Below are 17,189 nucleotides of genomic sequence, written 5' to 3'. Positions count from 1 at the left end.
AATGTCTCAAATTTGTGGCATATATTTATATATTGTAAAAATTTCCTTTAAGTTTCTTTCTGATTTTCATTTTGCATTCATTTTAAACTTTATTTATAGACATGATTTATTAGCTTTCTAAATGTGTTGTTTCTTCCATTGCTTTATTATTCTTTTTCCTGGCAAGACCTGCTCAAAGTTCGTCTGTATCTTCTACTTTTCTTTGTTTTCATTTTTATGTTTGACTCAAGTCATGGGGAATTTATTTAGTGTCTATTGTGAGGCAGAAAACTGTCTTCAGTTTTTTTCCAGCTCTGATGAATTTTGCTAGAAACGAAGAAGTGAGGGGAAAAAAGAAAATTTATTTTCCCACTTAATTATGATACCATTTCTATTATATATGTAATCTTTACATAGAAAAGCATTTGGCTTCTGGACTTTTTATTCAGATCAACTGGTCTCTCTGTGGATTCCTAAATAACTGATAATTCTGATAATTATGCTTCTAGATTTCATTACTCGTAGGATATATTCCTCTTTTTCTTTTTATTCCTGAAAAATTTTTTCTACTCTTACCTGTTTGTTTTTCCTAATGTACTTCAGAATCTTTTCTATAAAATGTTTAAGGGTTTTAATTAGAATTGGCATTAATTAATTTGAACATATTTGGTGACCTTACTATTTCTCATAGGGATCTTAGCCTATCTCTTTAATCACGTCCTTACTTCTTACATAGTAATGGCATATTTCTTGTAGATATAACCCCTACCTGATTATCATTGCTAACATGATAGGATATTTTGACTCAGTGTATTTTCTAAGTAGTTATGTACTTAATATATACTTTAATATAAGCTATTAAAGTTTGTATATTTATTTTACATTAAACCCATATCAAAATATTCTGTACTGATAGTTTTCCCCCATTCATTCTGGCTTTCTAGGTGGAGAATTTCAGAAATGCATCCATTTCCTCTAGATTGCCTAATCTATTGGTGTATAGCTGCTTATAATATGTTTTTAAAATCATTTGTATTTCCTTGGTATTGGTTGTGATCTCTCCTTTTTCATTCGTGATTTTATTAATTAGAGTCTTTTCCCTTTTGTTTTTAATAAGGTTGGCTAATGGTTTATCTATCTTATTAATTCTTTCAAAGAACCAACTCCTGGTTTTGTTGATCCATTCTACAGTTCTTCTGGTCTCTATTTCATTGAGTTCTGCTCGAATCTTTATTAACTCTTTTCTTCTTCTGGGTGTAAGTTTTATTTACTCTTCTTTATCCAGTTCCTTTAGGCGCAAGGTTAGCTTGTGTATTTGAGTTTTTTCCCAACTTTTTGAGGGATGTTTGTATTGGGATGTATTTCCCTCTCAGGACTGCTTTTGCTGTATCCCAAAGATTTTGAATGGTTGTATCTTCATTCTCATTAGTTTCCATGAAACTTTTTAATTCTTCTCTAATTTCCTGGTTGACTCTTTCATCTTTTAGCAGGATGCTCTTTAACCTCCATGTGTTTGAGTTTCTTCCAAATTTCTTCTTATGATTGAGCTCAAGTTTCAAAGAATTATGGTCTGAAAATATGTAGGGGACAATCCCAATCTTTTGGTATTGATTAAGACCTGATTTGTGACCCAGTATGTGGTCTATTCTGGAGAGAGTTCCATGTGCACTTGAGAAGAATGTGTATTCAGTTGCATTTGGATGTAAAGTTCTGTAAATATTTGTGAAATCCATCTGGTCCAGCCTATCATTTAAAGCTCTTGTTTCTTTGGAGATGTTGTGCTTAGAATATCTGTCATTTGCAGAAAGTGCTGTGTTGAAGTCTCCAAGTGTTAGTGTATTATTATCTAAGTATGTCTTTACTTTGGTTATTAATTGATTGATATATTTGGCAGCTACCACATTAGGGGCATAAATATTCATGATTGTTAGGTCCTCTCATTGGATAGATCCTTTAAGTATGATATAGTGTCCCTCTTCATCTCTTACTACAGTCTTTGGGATACACTTTAATTTATCTGATATAAGGATGGCTACCCCTGCTTTCTTTTGAGGACCATTTGAATGGTAAATGGTTCTTCAACCTTTCATTTTCAGGCTGAAGGTGCCCTTAGGTCTAAAATGAGTCTCCTGTAGACAGCAAATAGATGGGTCTTGCTTTTTTATCCAGTCTGAAACCCTGCATCTTTTGATGGGATCATTAAGCCCATTCACATTCAGAGTTACTATTGCAAGATATAAATTTAGTGTCATCATAATACCTATTCAGTCCCTGTTTTTGTGGATTATTTCTTTGGACTTCCTCTTTCACTTACAGAGTCCCCCTTAATATTTCTTGCAGAGCTGGTTTGGTGGTCACATATTCTTTCAGTTTCTGCCTATCTTGGAAGCTCTTTATATCTCCTTCTATTCTGAATGAGAGCCTTGCTGGATAAAGTATTCTTGGCTGCATGTTCTTCTTATTTAGGACCCTGAATATATCCTGCCAGCCCTTTCTGGCCTGCCAGGTCTCTGTGGAGAGGTCTGCTGTTAATCTAATATTTCTCCCCATATAAGTTAGGGATCTCTTGTCTCTTGATGCTTGAAGGATTTTCTCTTTATCTTTGGAATTTGCAAGTTTCACTATTAAATGTTGAGGTGTTGAACGGTTTTTATTGATTTTAGGGGTATCTTTCTATCTCCTGATCTGAATGCCTGTTTCCCTCCCCAAGTTAGGGAAGTTCTCAGCTATGATTTGTTCAAATATGCTTTCTGGTCCTCTGTCCCGTTTGGCGCCCTCTGGAACCCCAATTAAATGTAGATTTTTCCTTCTGAGACTGTCATTTATTTCCCTTAACCTTTCCTCATGCTCTTTTAATTGTTTTTCCCTTTTTTCCTCAGCTTCCTTCCTTGCCATCAACTTGTCTTCTATGTCACTCACTCTTTCTTCTACCTCATTAACCCTCGTTGTTAGGACCTCCAGTTTGGATTGCATCTCATTTAATTGATTTTTTTATTTTGGCCTGGTTAGATCTAAATTCTGCAGTCATGAAGTCTCTTGAATCCTTTATGTTTTTTTCCAGAGCCACCAGTAGCTTTATAATTGTGCTTCTGAATTGGCTTTCTGACATCGAATTGTAATCCAAATTCTGTAACTCTGTGGGAGAGAGTACTGTTTCTGATTCTTTCTTTTGTGGTGAGTTCTTCTTTCTAGTCATTTTGCTCAGTGCAGAGTGGCTTAAAACGAGTTGTACTGGAAAGAGGAAGAAAAAAAGGGGGGGTATCCTCTGGTTCTATATACTGTAAATCCCTCCACTTCCCCTGGAGCTTTCCAGTGCTGCTCAGCTAAGAACTTGCTCTTCCCCTGTCCTTCCAGCTGGTCTTCTGGGGGAGCGGCCTGCTGTGCTGATTCTTAGGTGTGTGCACTTGCGGGTGCTGCTCCTCCCCCTGCCAGGTGCAGGGCTCATTGGGAGCTGTTTACCCCGTGAGGCCCCTGTTCCCTGGCAGCCCCTCTCCATCCCAGGCACAAGGTGACACAAGGAGGAACAATCACCCTGGCTGCAGCCAGCTCCCCAGCCCTGGAGTCAGCTCCCACAGTAACTACTGCAGCTCCCAGGCTGCACTGGCCTGTATGCTCCCGGGGTGGCAGGGGGCGTTGATGTGCACAGCTCAGGGGTGCCTGTTGGCAGGAGAGTCCTTGCTGTTCCTGTGCCCTCCCCACCTCCGTGTGTCCCAGGGGGAGCGCAGGATCCTGGGCTGTGTCACTGGGCGCCCTGGGATCCAGGGCCTGCGCCACTGGAATCATGCTCCTGGGGCCATGGCTCCCGAAGGCAGCAGGGTGCAGCCCCCTCTGCCTGGAGCCCCCCTTGAGCTGCTCCCAAGGCCCCACTGGGCACGCACTCCAGCTCTTTACTGAGCTTGGCCCACAGTCTGTGGCATGCTCTCCCCTAGGGCACACTTCCTCTGTGACTCCGGGAACCTGGAGGCTCCACTGTACCCCTGCAGTTCTGCCTGGTTTCCCTACTGAGCGCCTTTCCATCCAGGAAGAATCCAGTGCAGATTTTTAAAGTTCCTGCTTCTCTGGGACTGGGCTTTCCTGTCCTGGAGGCTCTCACCCCGGGCCTTAGCCCGGCTCCTCATGGGGGCCCTTCTCCCACTTGATTCCTTTTTATTATTTTTTCTGCCTTCCTACCTTGTTAGAAGCACAAACTCTTCTCTCTGTAGTGTTCCAGCTGTTCTCTCTTTAAATATCAGGTCGAATTCATAGATTTTCAGGATAATTTGAAAGTTATCTAGGTAAGTTGGTGGGGACAGGTGACTTGGGGACCCTACTCCTCCACCATCTTGCCCTGCCTCCTCTCTGCACCTCTATTTTAAATATATAATTCAAATTATGTCATTCCCTTTCTGTTACATCATCCCCTCTTATTATCTTCCCAGCACTTACTCCAGTCTAAACTCTTATTTACATATGAGTTTACTTTGTTTACTCTCTGTCTCCTACTTATTTAGGACCAGGACCTCAGTTGCCCTTCTATACTTAATATCTTGGACACTACCTAGCCCATATAGGTATTCAATGCATACTCATTAATAAATGACTCCAGACAATCAAAGACTCAGCTATTCCTAGTTCTCTTTCTGTTTCTAGTCCTGCTTACAACGCTTTTCTTTAGGTGGCTATGCATCTCATTTTTGTTAGTCTTTCTCCATGTATTTTGGGGCTCTGTTGTTAGGTGCATATAGGTTTATAATTGTTATTTGATGGATTAACCTTTTAATCATTACATTATATTCTTTGTCTCTTGTAATAGTTCCTGACTTAAAATGTATTTTGTCTAATATTAATAGCCACTTCACTTCATGTTTGGTTATTGTTTGCATGAAAATTTTTTTCCCATTCTTTCACTCAAAACCTGCTTGTGTCTTTGGATCTAAAGTAAATCTCATAGACATCATACACTTGGATGACTTTTGTTTAATCCAGCCTGCAAATCTTTACCTTTGGATTGGAAAGGTTAGTCAACCTATATTTAAAGTAATGACTGATAAGAAAGGACTTCTGTCATTTTTACCATTTGTTTTCTGTATGTCTTTTGTCTCCTTTGTTCCTCAATTCCTCCAAAACTGACTTATTTTGTGTAAAATGGATTTTTCTAGTGTGCCTTTTTAATTTCTTTGTTGTTTCTTTTACTACATTTTTTAGTTGTTTTCGTAATCATTGCCATGGGATTGCAATTAAAAACTTAATTCATAACATCTAGATTTAGAGTTCAAAGTAATACCAAATAAATTTTAATACTATAAAACATACTATATGCTTCTTTACCCTCCCTCCTCTTCTTAGAGATTTTATAATCACAAATTACACATTGTGTGCCCATCCATATAGGTTTATAATTGTTTTATACAATTGTCTTTTAAATAAGATAGCAAAAAGGAGGAGTTACAAACAAAAATAACATTAATACTGCCTGGGATCCCTGGGTGGCGCAGCGGTTTGGCACCTGCCTTTGGCCCAGGGCGTGATCCTGGAGACCCGGGATCGAATCCCACGTCGGGCTCCCGGTGCACGGAGCCTGCTTCTCCCTCTGCCTATGTCTCTGCCTCTCTCTCTCTCTGTGACGATCATAAATAATAAATAAAAATTTAAAAAAAAACATTAATACTGCCTTTTATATTACATACATAGTTCTCTTTATTGGTGCTCTTTAGTCACGTAGATTAAAGTTACCATCTTGTGTCCTTTCATTTCAGTCCAAAGGACTCATGTTAGCATTTCTTATAGGGCATATCTGCAAATGAGAAATTAGTTTTTTTGTTCACCTGATAATGCCTTAATTTTTTCTCATTTTTACAGTATATTTTGTTAAACATGGAATTTTTCACTGGAAGTGTTTTCTTTCTGCACTTTGTGTTACCCCACTTTCTTCGGTGAGAAGTTTCTGATGAGAAGTAAACTTATTTTTATCGAAGGTCCTTTGTTCATGGTATGTCACTTTTCTCTGTTGCACTGCTTTCAAGATTCTCTTTGTGTCTTTGGCTTTTGATTGTTGGGCTTTATGTCTGAGTGTGGGTTTCTGAGTTTATACTATTTGGAGCATTTCGAGCTTTGTGAGTGTATAAAAATATTTTCATCAAATTTCAGAGGTTCTCAGCTATTAATTTCTCAAATATTCTTTCTGCCTTTTTTTCCCTCTCCTTTCCTTCTAGGCTTCCAGTTTGCTTATCTTGGTATATTTGATGGTGTCCCACCAGGTTTTTAATCTGTTCATTTCTCTTCTTTTTTCTTTTCTGTTTCTCATACTGGGTAATGTCACTGACCTATCTTCAAGCTAACTGACTCTTCTACCTATTTAAATCTGCTGCTTAGCCACACTAGTATATTTTTCATTTCAATTATTGTACCTTCCAACTCTAGGATATTTATTTGGTTCCATTTTGTGATTTCTATCTCATTACTCATGGTTCATTATTCATGAGACATTATTCTGGATGCTTTTCTCTAATTCTTTATACATGATTTCCTTTAGTTCTTTGGATACATTTAAAAGAGCTGATTTAAAATCTTTGTCCAGTAAATCCAATATGTGAACTTTCTCAAGAGCAGTTCCTGTAGATTGCTTTTTTTCTGTCTATGGCTCTTATTTTCTTGCTCCTTTTAATGTCTCTATTGTTTAAAACTAGACATTTTTAATGTTAGTGTGGTGAGTCTGTAAATCAGATTCTCCCTCTATTTAGGGTTTGTTGCTGCTGTTGTAGTTATTTTTGTTTGTTTGCTTGATGACTTCTCTAAACCACTTTTTTTTTTAAGATTTTATTTATTTATTCATGAGAGGCACAGAGATAGAGAGAGAGAGAGAGAAGCAGAGACACAGGCAGAGGGAAAAGCAGGCTCCATGCAGGGAGCCCAATGTGGGACTCAATCCCAGGACTCCAGGATCATGCTCTGGGCCAAAGGCAGGCGCTAAACTGCTGAGCCACCCAGGGATCCCCCTCTAAACCACTTTTGTGAAGCTTTTGTTCTTTGTTGTGGCCATGGATTAATTGTCAGCTAATTTTTAGACAGACGTTCCCTTAAATGCCTGTAACTCAAACAAACAAACAAACAAGAAAGACATCCCAGTGTTTCCACATAGGTCCTCTGCGTTTAAAAGGGTATGTATTCAACACTCAATCTGGTGGTTTGTAACTCTTTAGTAGGTTTACTTCTGCTTGGGCAGAGCCTCAAAGTCAGCTAGAAGTGAGAGCTAAGGACCCTTTAAGGTATTTTCTGAGCATGTGAACAGGCCTGGGCATGTACACAGTCTTCTAGACTCCTAGAGACATGTTAGAATTGTTTAGAGGCCCCACACATCCTATCCAAGATATCTCATTCCCCCAGCCTTTTCCCCCAGGTTTCGTGGCTAGTCTGTTGTAAGCTTGAACTGCTATTCACTGCCTCAAGAAACAGCCACTAATGTTTGCCTATAGTTTTGACAAATGTCCAAAGTGCAGTGACTTAGCTGGGCAAGTTCTGAATTAGCCAAGATAAAGACAAGCCATTTGAGAAGGTCTTCTCCAGAGTCAGCAGACACATCTAATCTAAGTAAGTTTTTGTAAATGAGGTCCTTTTACTGCTTCAGAAACAGGTATCAGTAATATGGGCTGTAAACTTTAGACTACCAGAACTGGCAAGGGGTGCTAGGACTAGGGTAAATGAAACTGGGACAAAGTTTGCATTTCTGAATGAGATTTGGCCATAATTCTTTCTTTATTTAAATATTTTTAAAATTTATTTACTCATGAGAGACAGAGAAAGAGAGGCCGAGACATAAGCTGAGGAGGAGCAGACTCCCTGAGGGGAGCCCAATGAGGGACTCCACCCCAGGGGCCCGATGTGAGACTCAATCAAGGCCCTGGCCAAAGGCAGACATTCAATCAATGAGCCACTCAGGCATCCCAAGATTCAGCTACTCTGCCCAGGTTGCTTGGAGGTTTTAGTTTCCAGATTTCTGGAAAAGTTGATATTAAAATGTTTGCCAGGATTTTTAAAAATTTTATTTATTTATTCATGAGAGACAGAGAGAGGCAGAGACATAGGCAGAGGGACGAGTAGGCTCCCTGCGGGGAGCCCGATGTGGGACTTGATCCTGGATCCTGGGATCATGCCCTGAGCCAAAGGTGGGTGCTCAATCGCTGAGCTACCCAGGCATCCCTTGCCAGGTGTTTTTTTTTTAATTGCTTTTATGAAGAGGCAGACTTTTGGAATTCCTTATATCACTATTTTCTTTGATGTTACCTCCTTTGTGCAGTTTTTAAAAGTCAAAATATCCCTCTATTTCCAGTTGCCTTACCTAATTCACTCACATGTGTTTTTCTAGGGGAAAAATTATTTTAAATGAAAAATATTGTAAGCAATCTAAAGGTCTGCTCAAAGTTCCCTGGGTTGATGAATTATTTTTCTTAAAATTGTAAAATAATAATAATAATAATATCTGCCCTGAAGCAATTATTATATACTAGGTATTGCTTATGTGTTTTCTATACATTGTCTTTATTAATCCATGTAATAATTCTATGCTGTAGTTACTTTTACTATCCTTATTTTATACCTGAAAAAACTAGTATTTAAAGAGATCAACTTCAAGGTCATATAAGTACCAAGGGGCAGATCTATGATATCAATGTCATTCTTATTCAGATTATTGCTATTAACTATGGTGCCAGGAGAGAAAGAAATTCAGAATTCTATGATATCTGACTTTGATGTATAGGATGTTTGTTGTTACCATTATTTTTAAAGTTCATATTATCAGATATTAATATATAGGGTGAAAACTAGGATATTGACCTGTGCACCAATCAACAAATATTTACTGAATACCTCTCAGATGTCACTATTGTGCTAGACATTTCTTAGTATAAAATGTGATTACTGCCTTCAAGAATCCAATTATCTACCAAAGAAGTGAGAATAACTATGTGAGAAATAATTAAGCTCTGAACTATAAGATACTAAGAATAAATTCAATGGGAGTTCAGAGAAAGAAGGTCATTGGTCACAGGCTGTAGGCAAAGAAGAGCTTCATGAAACCATTGAAATAAACTTGAAGAATAAAGAGCATTGAGCACGATTTAGCAACTTAAGGATTCACAGCTTCATTTGATGATTCAATTAAAAAAAACCATTTTTCTAATGCAGACTATATTCAAGGCATTGTAATTATAAAAGATGAGGCTCCAGACACCTCCTTAAGGAATTCAGATAGTTTTTTGAAATATATAATGCAAAATATTACATTGTGGGTTTATATAAAGTGCTGCAGACAAGTGTAAGAAGCAATTAAACCTATCTGAAGAGTCAGAGAAAAATTTTAAAATTCCAGAAAACAAATGATTCTCAACCTGGCCATAAAGACTGAGGTAGCAGCAGTTGATTCTATTATCCTTATGCTGCTGGGTGGACCCAACCCTCTTGGGTATGTTTGGTAAGGGCACACCAACAAGCTGCCGTCATTTCTCATACCAACAGAGTAAGCTTTTCCCTTCCTGTCTATACTGGCTTTTTTGCATTGTGGTAAGTCAATGTGGATGGTTAGCTACAGGATTTTTTTGCCCATACTAACTTGATCAGAGTCTAAGGGAGAATAAAATGGTCTTAAGTACTGAGAAACTTCTTGGATTTAAATATGAAAATTTAAAAATATTACCTGTATCCCCTATTTTGTTTGCTCTCTTTCCTCCATATAGATTTCTATCTGTTTTCCTTCAGTCAGCATTAGAGTATCATGAACACTGTTCTGCTCCACTCTTCAAGTTCTTTCTATTTTTATGGCATTGTAAGATAGAGAGGGATTTGGTGTCCCAGACAACCTTATTTGGCACCTGCATAGTCCTTCTTTGATGGCAGCACTTAATTATTTTAAAGCTGGTTGGTTTCCTTCCAAGTGCACTGCAAACCATATTGTTAATCTTGTAAATGCCAGTTGGGGTTAAGCTGACTTGACTTTTTTTTTTTTTTTTTTCCATTGTCCTTGTGCTTTGGGTTCAGCTTATTTGGCAAGGCTGATTTTTCTTTGCTTATGTCTATTTCTAATGTACTATTAGAAGACTTAAAAAAATTATATCCCATCAGCAATTCTCCAGGAACACAAATTTGCAGGATAGCAGTCCAGGTAGAAAGATAATAAGCACAGGATTTGAAAAGACCTGTCCACAGAACATGAGGTTTTGAGAGTGGGTGGAGCAGAAGCCTGTGAGGAACTGGAGATCAAGGTGGAAAAGAAGCCAATGGTCAGGCTACACATAATGACAAGGTGTTTAGACTTTATTCCATTGAATAAATGCAATAGTGACTGATCTGTGAATTGTGAGATTACTCTGTTTAGTGGAATAGGGGGTGGATTAGGAGACAATTGGCCCTATAATGTTAGGAGCATAAAGAAATCACTAAGTAGTGATCCACCATTAGTTTTATTCTAATGTGGCAGGGATTTTTTTTTAAGTATTTGAAATTGGATAGAAAAGGAAGTGGTACAGGAAAGGAGAGAAATGTTTGTCTAATTCTAAATAATTATCATTCTTTATGATCATTGACATGACTAACTGAAGTTATATATTTTCATGAAAGTTATAAGTAAAGGTTGTGTCCTTCAACCATTTTACTAAAATTAAAATGTCTGCATGAAGGGGTGCCTGGCTGGCTCAGGCACTAAAGTATATGACTCTTAATCTCAGGGTCATGAATTTGAGCTCCATGTTGGATATAGAGATTGCTTTAAAAAGTAGAATAATAATAGTAATACTAATAATAATAAAAATTTTTAAATGTCAACATGAAAATATTTTTTGACTTACTGACAAAATTTTAGTATTCTTATTGACATAAAATGTAAAGATTGTAGCCTTTTATTCTATTTTTTTCTCCATTAATATTGTTATCTTTCCTTCCTCTCAAATGGAAAAGGCAGGAAATCACTTATCAGACTTTTAGAGGAATTGATTTGTATTCTATGAGTTACTCCCTTTTTTTGTATTATTTCCCTTTCTGGCTACAGCACTTTTTACCTCCGCCATGCCTCTCAATTGAGAAACCTAAAAAACTTCAAAAAAATAAAAGATTAAATCGTAGCCCTCCCTCCCGACTATATTGGCAATCTGGTGTTCACATTAACTGTGGTCATATTTACCTACATTCATCACAGATTTTACTGTTGCTATTTTATAGATCACATTTTCATGTAGCACCTTTTACATTCAGACTCTGCAATGCATATTTTACCTCTAATTACTCACAAAAACCCTGAGAGGATTGTGAGTGAATTATACCTCAAAAAAAATATATCAAAAAGTGCAGACCTGAACTACAAGGTACAGCTTATCAGTAGAGTATACAAATTTAGGCTATCCAAAGTACAGCAGCTTTGCTCAGAACCATACCCCTAGGGTGTGCTGGCATCTCCTATATGTAGAAGGTGACATTACAAATCACTAGGGGAAGATGATTATTCAATATGCAATTATTTAAAAATTTGTGATGTATTTAGGTAAAAAAGGATTATTTAAGCACATAATTCACAGAATACATAAAAAAGTTACAGACAGTTTAGGGAGTAAAAGAAAAAATATATAACTCCAATTATTAAAAAGAAACTATAGTGAAAAGGCAGTGCATTCTTATAGTTCTAGAATTGTAGAGAACTTTCCAAGTTGAGAATCAGTGAAAGTCATCCCAGAGGAAAGTGTTAAAAGATTTAACTATATGCAATAGACAGCTTCTATTTGCTATCAAAAAATCAGAATGAGACAATAAACTCATACGTAGCCACAGCATCATTTTTAATAGGAGAAAAAGTAAAATAAACCTAAACAGGCAATAGTAGAGGGTGGATTAAGGAAATTATAACCTACCCATTAATAGAATATGATAGATCTGACAAGTGATGTATATAAAGAATTCATAACGGCACATGAAGGCCATATTTTTTTTTTATTATTATTCATTTGACAGAGAAAGAGACAGAGAGCACAAGCAGGGAAGAGGGAGAGGGAGAAGCAGACTCCTCGCCAAGCAGGGACCTGACATAGGGCTGAATCCCAGGACCTGAAGGTCATGACACTGTGTCAAAGGCAGATGCTTAACCATCTGAGCCACCCAGATGCCCTGGCCATATGTTTTAATATGAAAAACAATGGATTTTTAAAAAGCTGTATATACCAAAAGAATATAAATATGTAAAATTAGTTCTGATATTTTTAGTTTTTAAAAGTTAATATATATGTTAATATGCATATTACATGATAGGAACCATTTTTAGCTTTTTCATTTTTCTCTCTCAAGACCCATTGAAGGAGAGTCTCTCCTCAAAATCTTTTCGTTGTTTTAGATTACTTTGCCTATTTTTGTTTGTTGTGATGAAATCATTCATTTTTTAATTGGAATTTGAGACCACTTAAACCTTCTAAATCAGGTATTAAATACAAAAGGTTAAATGGATGCCATGCTTTAAAATTCAGGGAACACAGATTCTTGTCTCCTGTATTCTTGGTTATATTCCTGGGGGCAAACCACTTGGCATTTATTTGCCATACCTTATTATGTCTTTCTTTTAACTCAGCATATTGTTCTGGAGCTTGTCAATTCTGTCTCCTGAAATAATGTGTGATTCTAAACAGGAAAGATACTGACCCAGGAGCCACCACCTCCAGGGAGATCTTAGAACCCAAGGAGCAGAAATCATTAACCCTATGGATGCCATCAACACTGAAAACCTCTTTAATCCTATAGCACGGGGATTTATCAGAGTAGTGTGCCAGAGAAGACTTAGATTTCCATATTAGGTCAGCCACTTCAAACAAATGCACATGAAACAAAAAAGATATGCCACACAGTGATAGAAACACAGCCTGGAAAATCACAAAAATATTATATATTCCTTCTTACCTTTGTACATTATTTCTAATTTTTTTTCAATGACTGCAATGTCTCACTTAAAATTTTATTGAGCATCTGCTACATGCCCAGACTTCTGTGATACAAAATTAGGAGTTCACAATCATGGGGCAGGAAGGGTCACCAGTAGTTATAAATACAACAGACTGAGTGCTCAAATGAAGGTATGACCAAAGCACTGCTTGGAGATAGAGGTGGGAAAGCTCCTGTTTAAAGCAAAGGCTTTATGATAACTGTGACAATTTGTCAGCTATCATAACTACATTGCCCAATTATAGAGCTCAAATGGGAAGTAACATATAAGCCAGCATATTTGTGTCAAGGAATCAGAATACCTTCTTTTCTTTTTTTTTTCCATTGTGATAAAAAAAAAAAAAAACATAACATAAAATTTACTATCTTTCTTAGTCCACTCTGGTTGCTATAAAAAAATTACCATAGAATGGGTAGCTTATAAACAGTAGACATTTATTTCTCAGTCTTGAAATTGGAGGCCAGAAGTCTGAATTTGGTGAAGGCCTCTTCTGAGTTGCAGACTGCCAACTTCCCACTCTGTCTTCTCATGGCAGAAGGGGTGAAAGAGCTCTCTAGAATCTCTTTTATAAGGAGATTAATCTCATGTGTGGGGGTTCCACACTCATAACCAGACTACCTCCCAAATATTCCACCTTCTAGGCTATCACATCATAGGGGTCGGATTTTAACATGAATTTTGAAGGAACTAAGTCTAAAGCATCATCTTAACCATTTATAAATGTAGAGTTCAGTAGAATGAAATGCATTCACATTGCTGTGAAACAATCTCTAGACTTTTTCATTGTGCACCTCTCAAACCGCATACCCATTAAACTACTCCCTTCTCTCATCCCAGCCCCAGCAACCACCATGCTACTTTCTATTCCTATGAATTTGACTACTTTAGATACCACATATGAATGGAATCATGCAGTATTTGTCTTTTGTGATTGGCTTATTTCCCTCAAGACAATGTTCTTAAGATTCATCCATGTCGTAGCATGTGACAGGATTTTCTTCCTTTTTAATACTGAATAATATTCTATCATTCATGTATGTTTATCATGTATATATCATATTCTGTTTATCCATTCTGCTAATAGATATTTAGGTTGCTTCCCCCTTTTGACTATTGCGAATAGTTCTGATATGCTCATGTATGTGTAAAGGGGTTAGAAATATCTTAACAGGGGGAAAGGCCAGGCTCAGCAAGGAGAAACTTGGGGGGAAAAAAAGAGGAAAAGGAGAGGAATGTGTGTGTGTGTGTGTGTGTGTGTGTGTGTAAGGGGGTAGATAGGTAAGTGACATAAAATGTCCAAGCAACGGCTTTGAGAAAATAGTACTCTGATTTAAATTTAGGATAAATAAAATTACATGTATTTTTCCAATTATGGTTTTATCTTTTTCTATTTTTTTTGGAAGCAGAGGCATTTATTAAAGCTTTCTACAACACACATAGACAATGTCAGATATATAATTAAAATTCAGAGTAAGGAAACTTGTCGCTGAATGGCCAATTCTCATGGCAGCCTGTGTGTCAGAGCTGAGGTCAACACTAGAAGGCCTTGCAACACAACTGAAACTGGCCCCAACATTAGGGATCTGGGTTCTCGTCCCATTTCTACCACTCCACCCTCCTTAGTCATTGGTTTATTGGTCTGTAAAGAGGAAAGTTTGGACTCTATTCTTTAGGATTTCCTTTTTCTACATCAGTGGTTTTGAAAAAAAAAAATCATGAGAAGGCAAATAATGACCCAGCCACAAATTTGTTGTTTTTTGTTTGTTTGTTTGTTTGTTTTAATTTACTTATGATAGTCACACAAAGAGAGAGAGAGAGGCAGAGACACAGGCAGAAGGAGAAGCAGGCTCCATGCACCGGGAGCCCGATGTGGGATTCGATCCCGCGTCTCCAGGATCGCGCCCTGGGCCAAAGGCAGGCGCTAAACCGCTGCACCACCCAGGGATCCCCCAGCCACAAATTTGAATAGTTCCCTTTGGAATCTAAGCCCAGAAGAACTAGAGTAACTTTGGGGCAGTAACAAAATTCTTCCATAGGCAATAAGACAAAATCCAAGATAGGACTATTGCATCTTTTCTAATGATCACACTGCATGAATTTGGGGGAAGGGGGAAATGATCATCTCCTCTAAATAGTTAAGAAAAGAATTACATCACATCCTATAAAATTGATCATGGTTTTACTCGAAAAAATTAAGTTCCCCAATTTCTACTTTTTCAGCACCAGGTTCCCTTTGGGATAAACTGAAAGGACTATTCTGTTGTGAAAATACCATGTTCTTTCTTTTCTTTTTCCTGAAGGACTGTGGACATAACATAATGTTATGTTTGCCAAGGTTATGGGTCTCATGACATGAGGCAATTATGTTAATTACTTGTCTTGAAAGCGTATCTAAGACTTTATGCCATATTCTGGAAACGCAGTTAAATACTTTTTCCTTCCCTGAAAACCAAGTTGAATGCATAGATGTATGCATAGATTTACAATCCCTTGAATCTCCAGGGTGTTTGAAAATGTCTGAAATCTCTTTAAAGAGCATATTAACATGTATCCAAAAAGTTAGACTGTAATACTATTTAACTGCTCGATTTTTCCATTATGGGTCTGTCAGCAGGAATATGTTGCCCTATAGTACATGACAAGTGAAAACGCTGGTAACATTGTTTTTCATAGACAGAAAAAATACCAAAGAAGCAATTTTTTAGCTAAAATGTCACCTGTTAGATGTATAGGGCTCACTGTATTTTGTTGCCCTGGTAACGGATGGTGTAAAATGACTCCTTTGCACTGCTCCATCAGAGTGATTGCATCCTGTTTTTTCCATCATTTTACAAGAGGCTGTTTTCATTCTCCCTTCCTGACCATATTAAGTGTAAAGAGATTGAATTACTGTGCTGTACCCTCTCCATCCAATGTGGATTTAAGAGTTGATATTGATGTACTGAGAACTGTATGCTTCTTCAAGAAAAAAAAAAGCTACAAATTATAATGAATTTGACTTTTATGTATCGACCATTCAAGAGTTGAAGTAGGGTTTCTGCACCCAAGGGATAGACATGGCCTGATCAGCATTTTTCACTCGAACGAATCCAATTGATAAAGCAATATACTCAGTGTCACTTTGCTTGATCTCTGGGTTTAACAATAGTCATGCTAAAAGTAGATACATTACTCTATAAATTTTACCCATAAAAAAAATGTGCTAGCCATAGCTTTCTACCGCTGCACCTCCTTCCAACTTTTTACTGAGGAGGGCAAAAAGGAGTCCCATTCCCAAATCGTGCTGAGACCGTGCAAGTGTGGGTAATGTGTATTCAGGTATGTATTCATGACAACCAGGAGCCAGGTACCACTTTCCTTCCTTACCCCAAACCACCGAATCAGAAAACACTTCCTGTGAAACCAGCTTCTTGCTCTCTTTTAAATGGAAACTTACTCTTAGAAGTGACACACTGCTTTATAATTACCCAACTGTTTCAGTCTGTCACCACGAACAACTTAATGCCTAAAAACCATTTGGCTGAAAATTTCTTTTGTTGCAGAGTTGAAATAAAGGTAGTGATTTTCTTGAAGCGAGGATTTTCGTTAATGTACTTTGGGTTAATTTAATTTTTGGCCATTGCTATATAATACTTGTCATCCCACTACGTGTTTTTGTTTGGTTTGGTTTTACTGAGAATTGCATGCACAAAACAAATGAGAGAGCATAAGGAGAAAAGTGAAGATGGGAGAGGATGTTTAGAAAGAATGGGAAATCCCACCCTCCCTGCTCTGGGGATGGGGATGGGAAGGGTGGTGGGTGGGAATGGTGGGATTATCTGTCTAACTTACTTAACGTGACGTAGGAAAATGACCCCTCATTAACCACATTCCTTGGACAATAATTCCCTTTCAACATTTTAGAAAAAAAGACTGTTTTTGAAGTCCAACTGCTTGATTGCCATTTGGAGAGGCAAGAGATTCTCTTCGCATGGCCAGTTTGGGTAACTGTGTATTTAGATTTTTTAAGTGACTTCAGCCACGATGATGAATGATCATTTCTCTTCATACGGGAAACATTGCAAACATTTAAATAACTAACTAATGACCTTTTTATTGTTTAATTATTCTTAATATGTGTACAACAGGAAACTGTGGTATTGATTGCTCTCTGGTAAATTGGCTATCAAAGGTTCTTTGTTTTAAATCAATCTGTTTCTGTTTCTCTCTGTCTCATTTCCCTCTCTCTCTCTCTCCTTTTCTCTCCTGTTGTCCTCTATCTTCT

Source organism: Canis lupus, chromosome 1 (genome assembly GCF_003254725.2).
Source record: "Canis lupus dingo isolate Sandy chromosome 1, ASM325472v2, whole genome shotgun sequence".
Taxonomy (NCBI): Eukaryota; Metazoa; Chordata; class Mammalia; order Carnivora; family Canidae; genus Canis; species Canis lupus.
The sequence above is the reverse complement of the archived record's forward strand: the minus strand, read 5'-3'. Positions refer to the sequence as shown.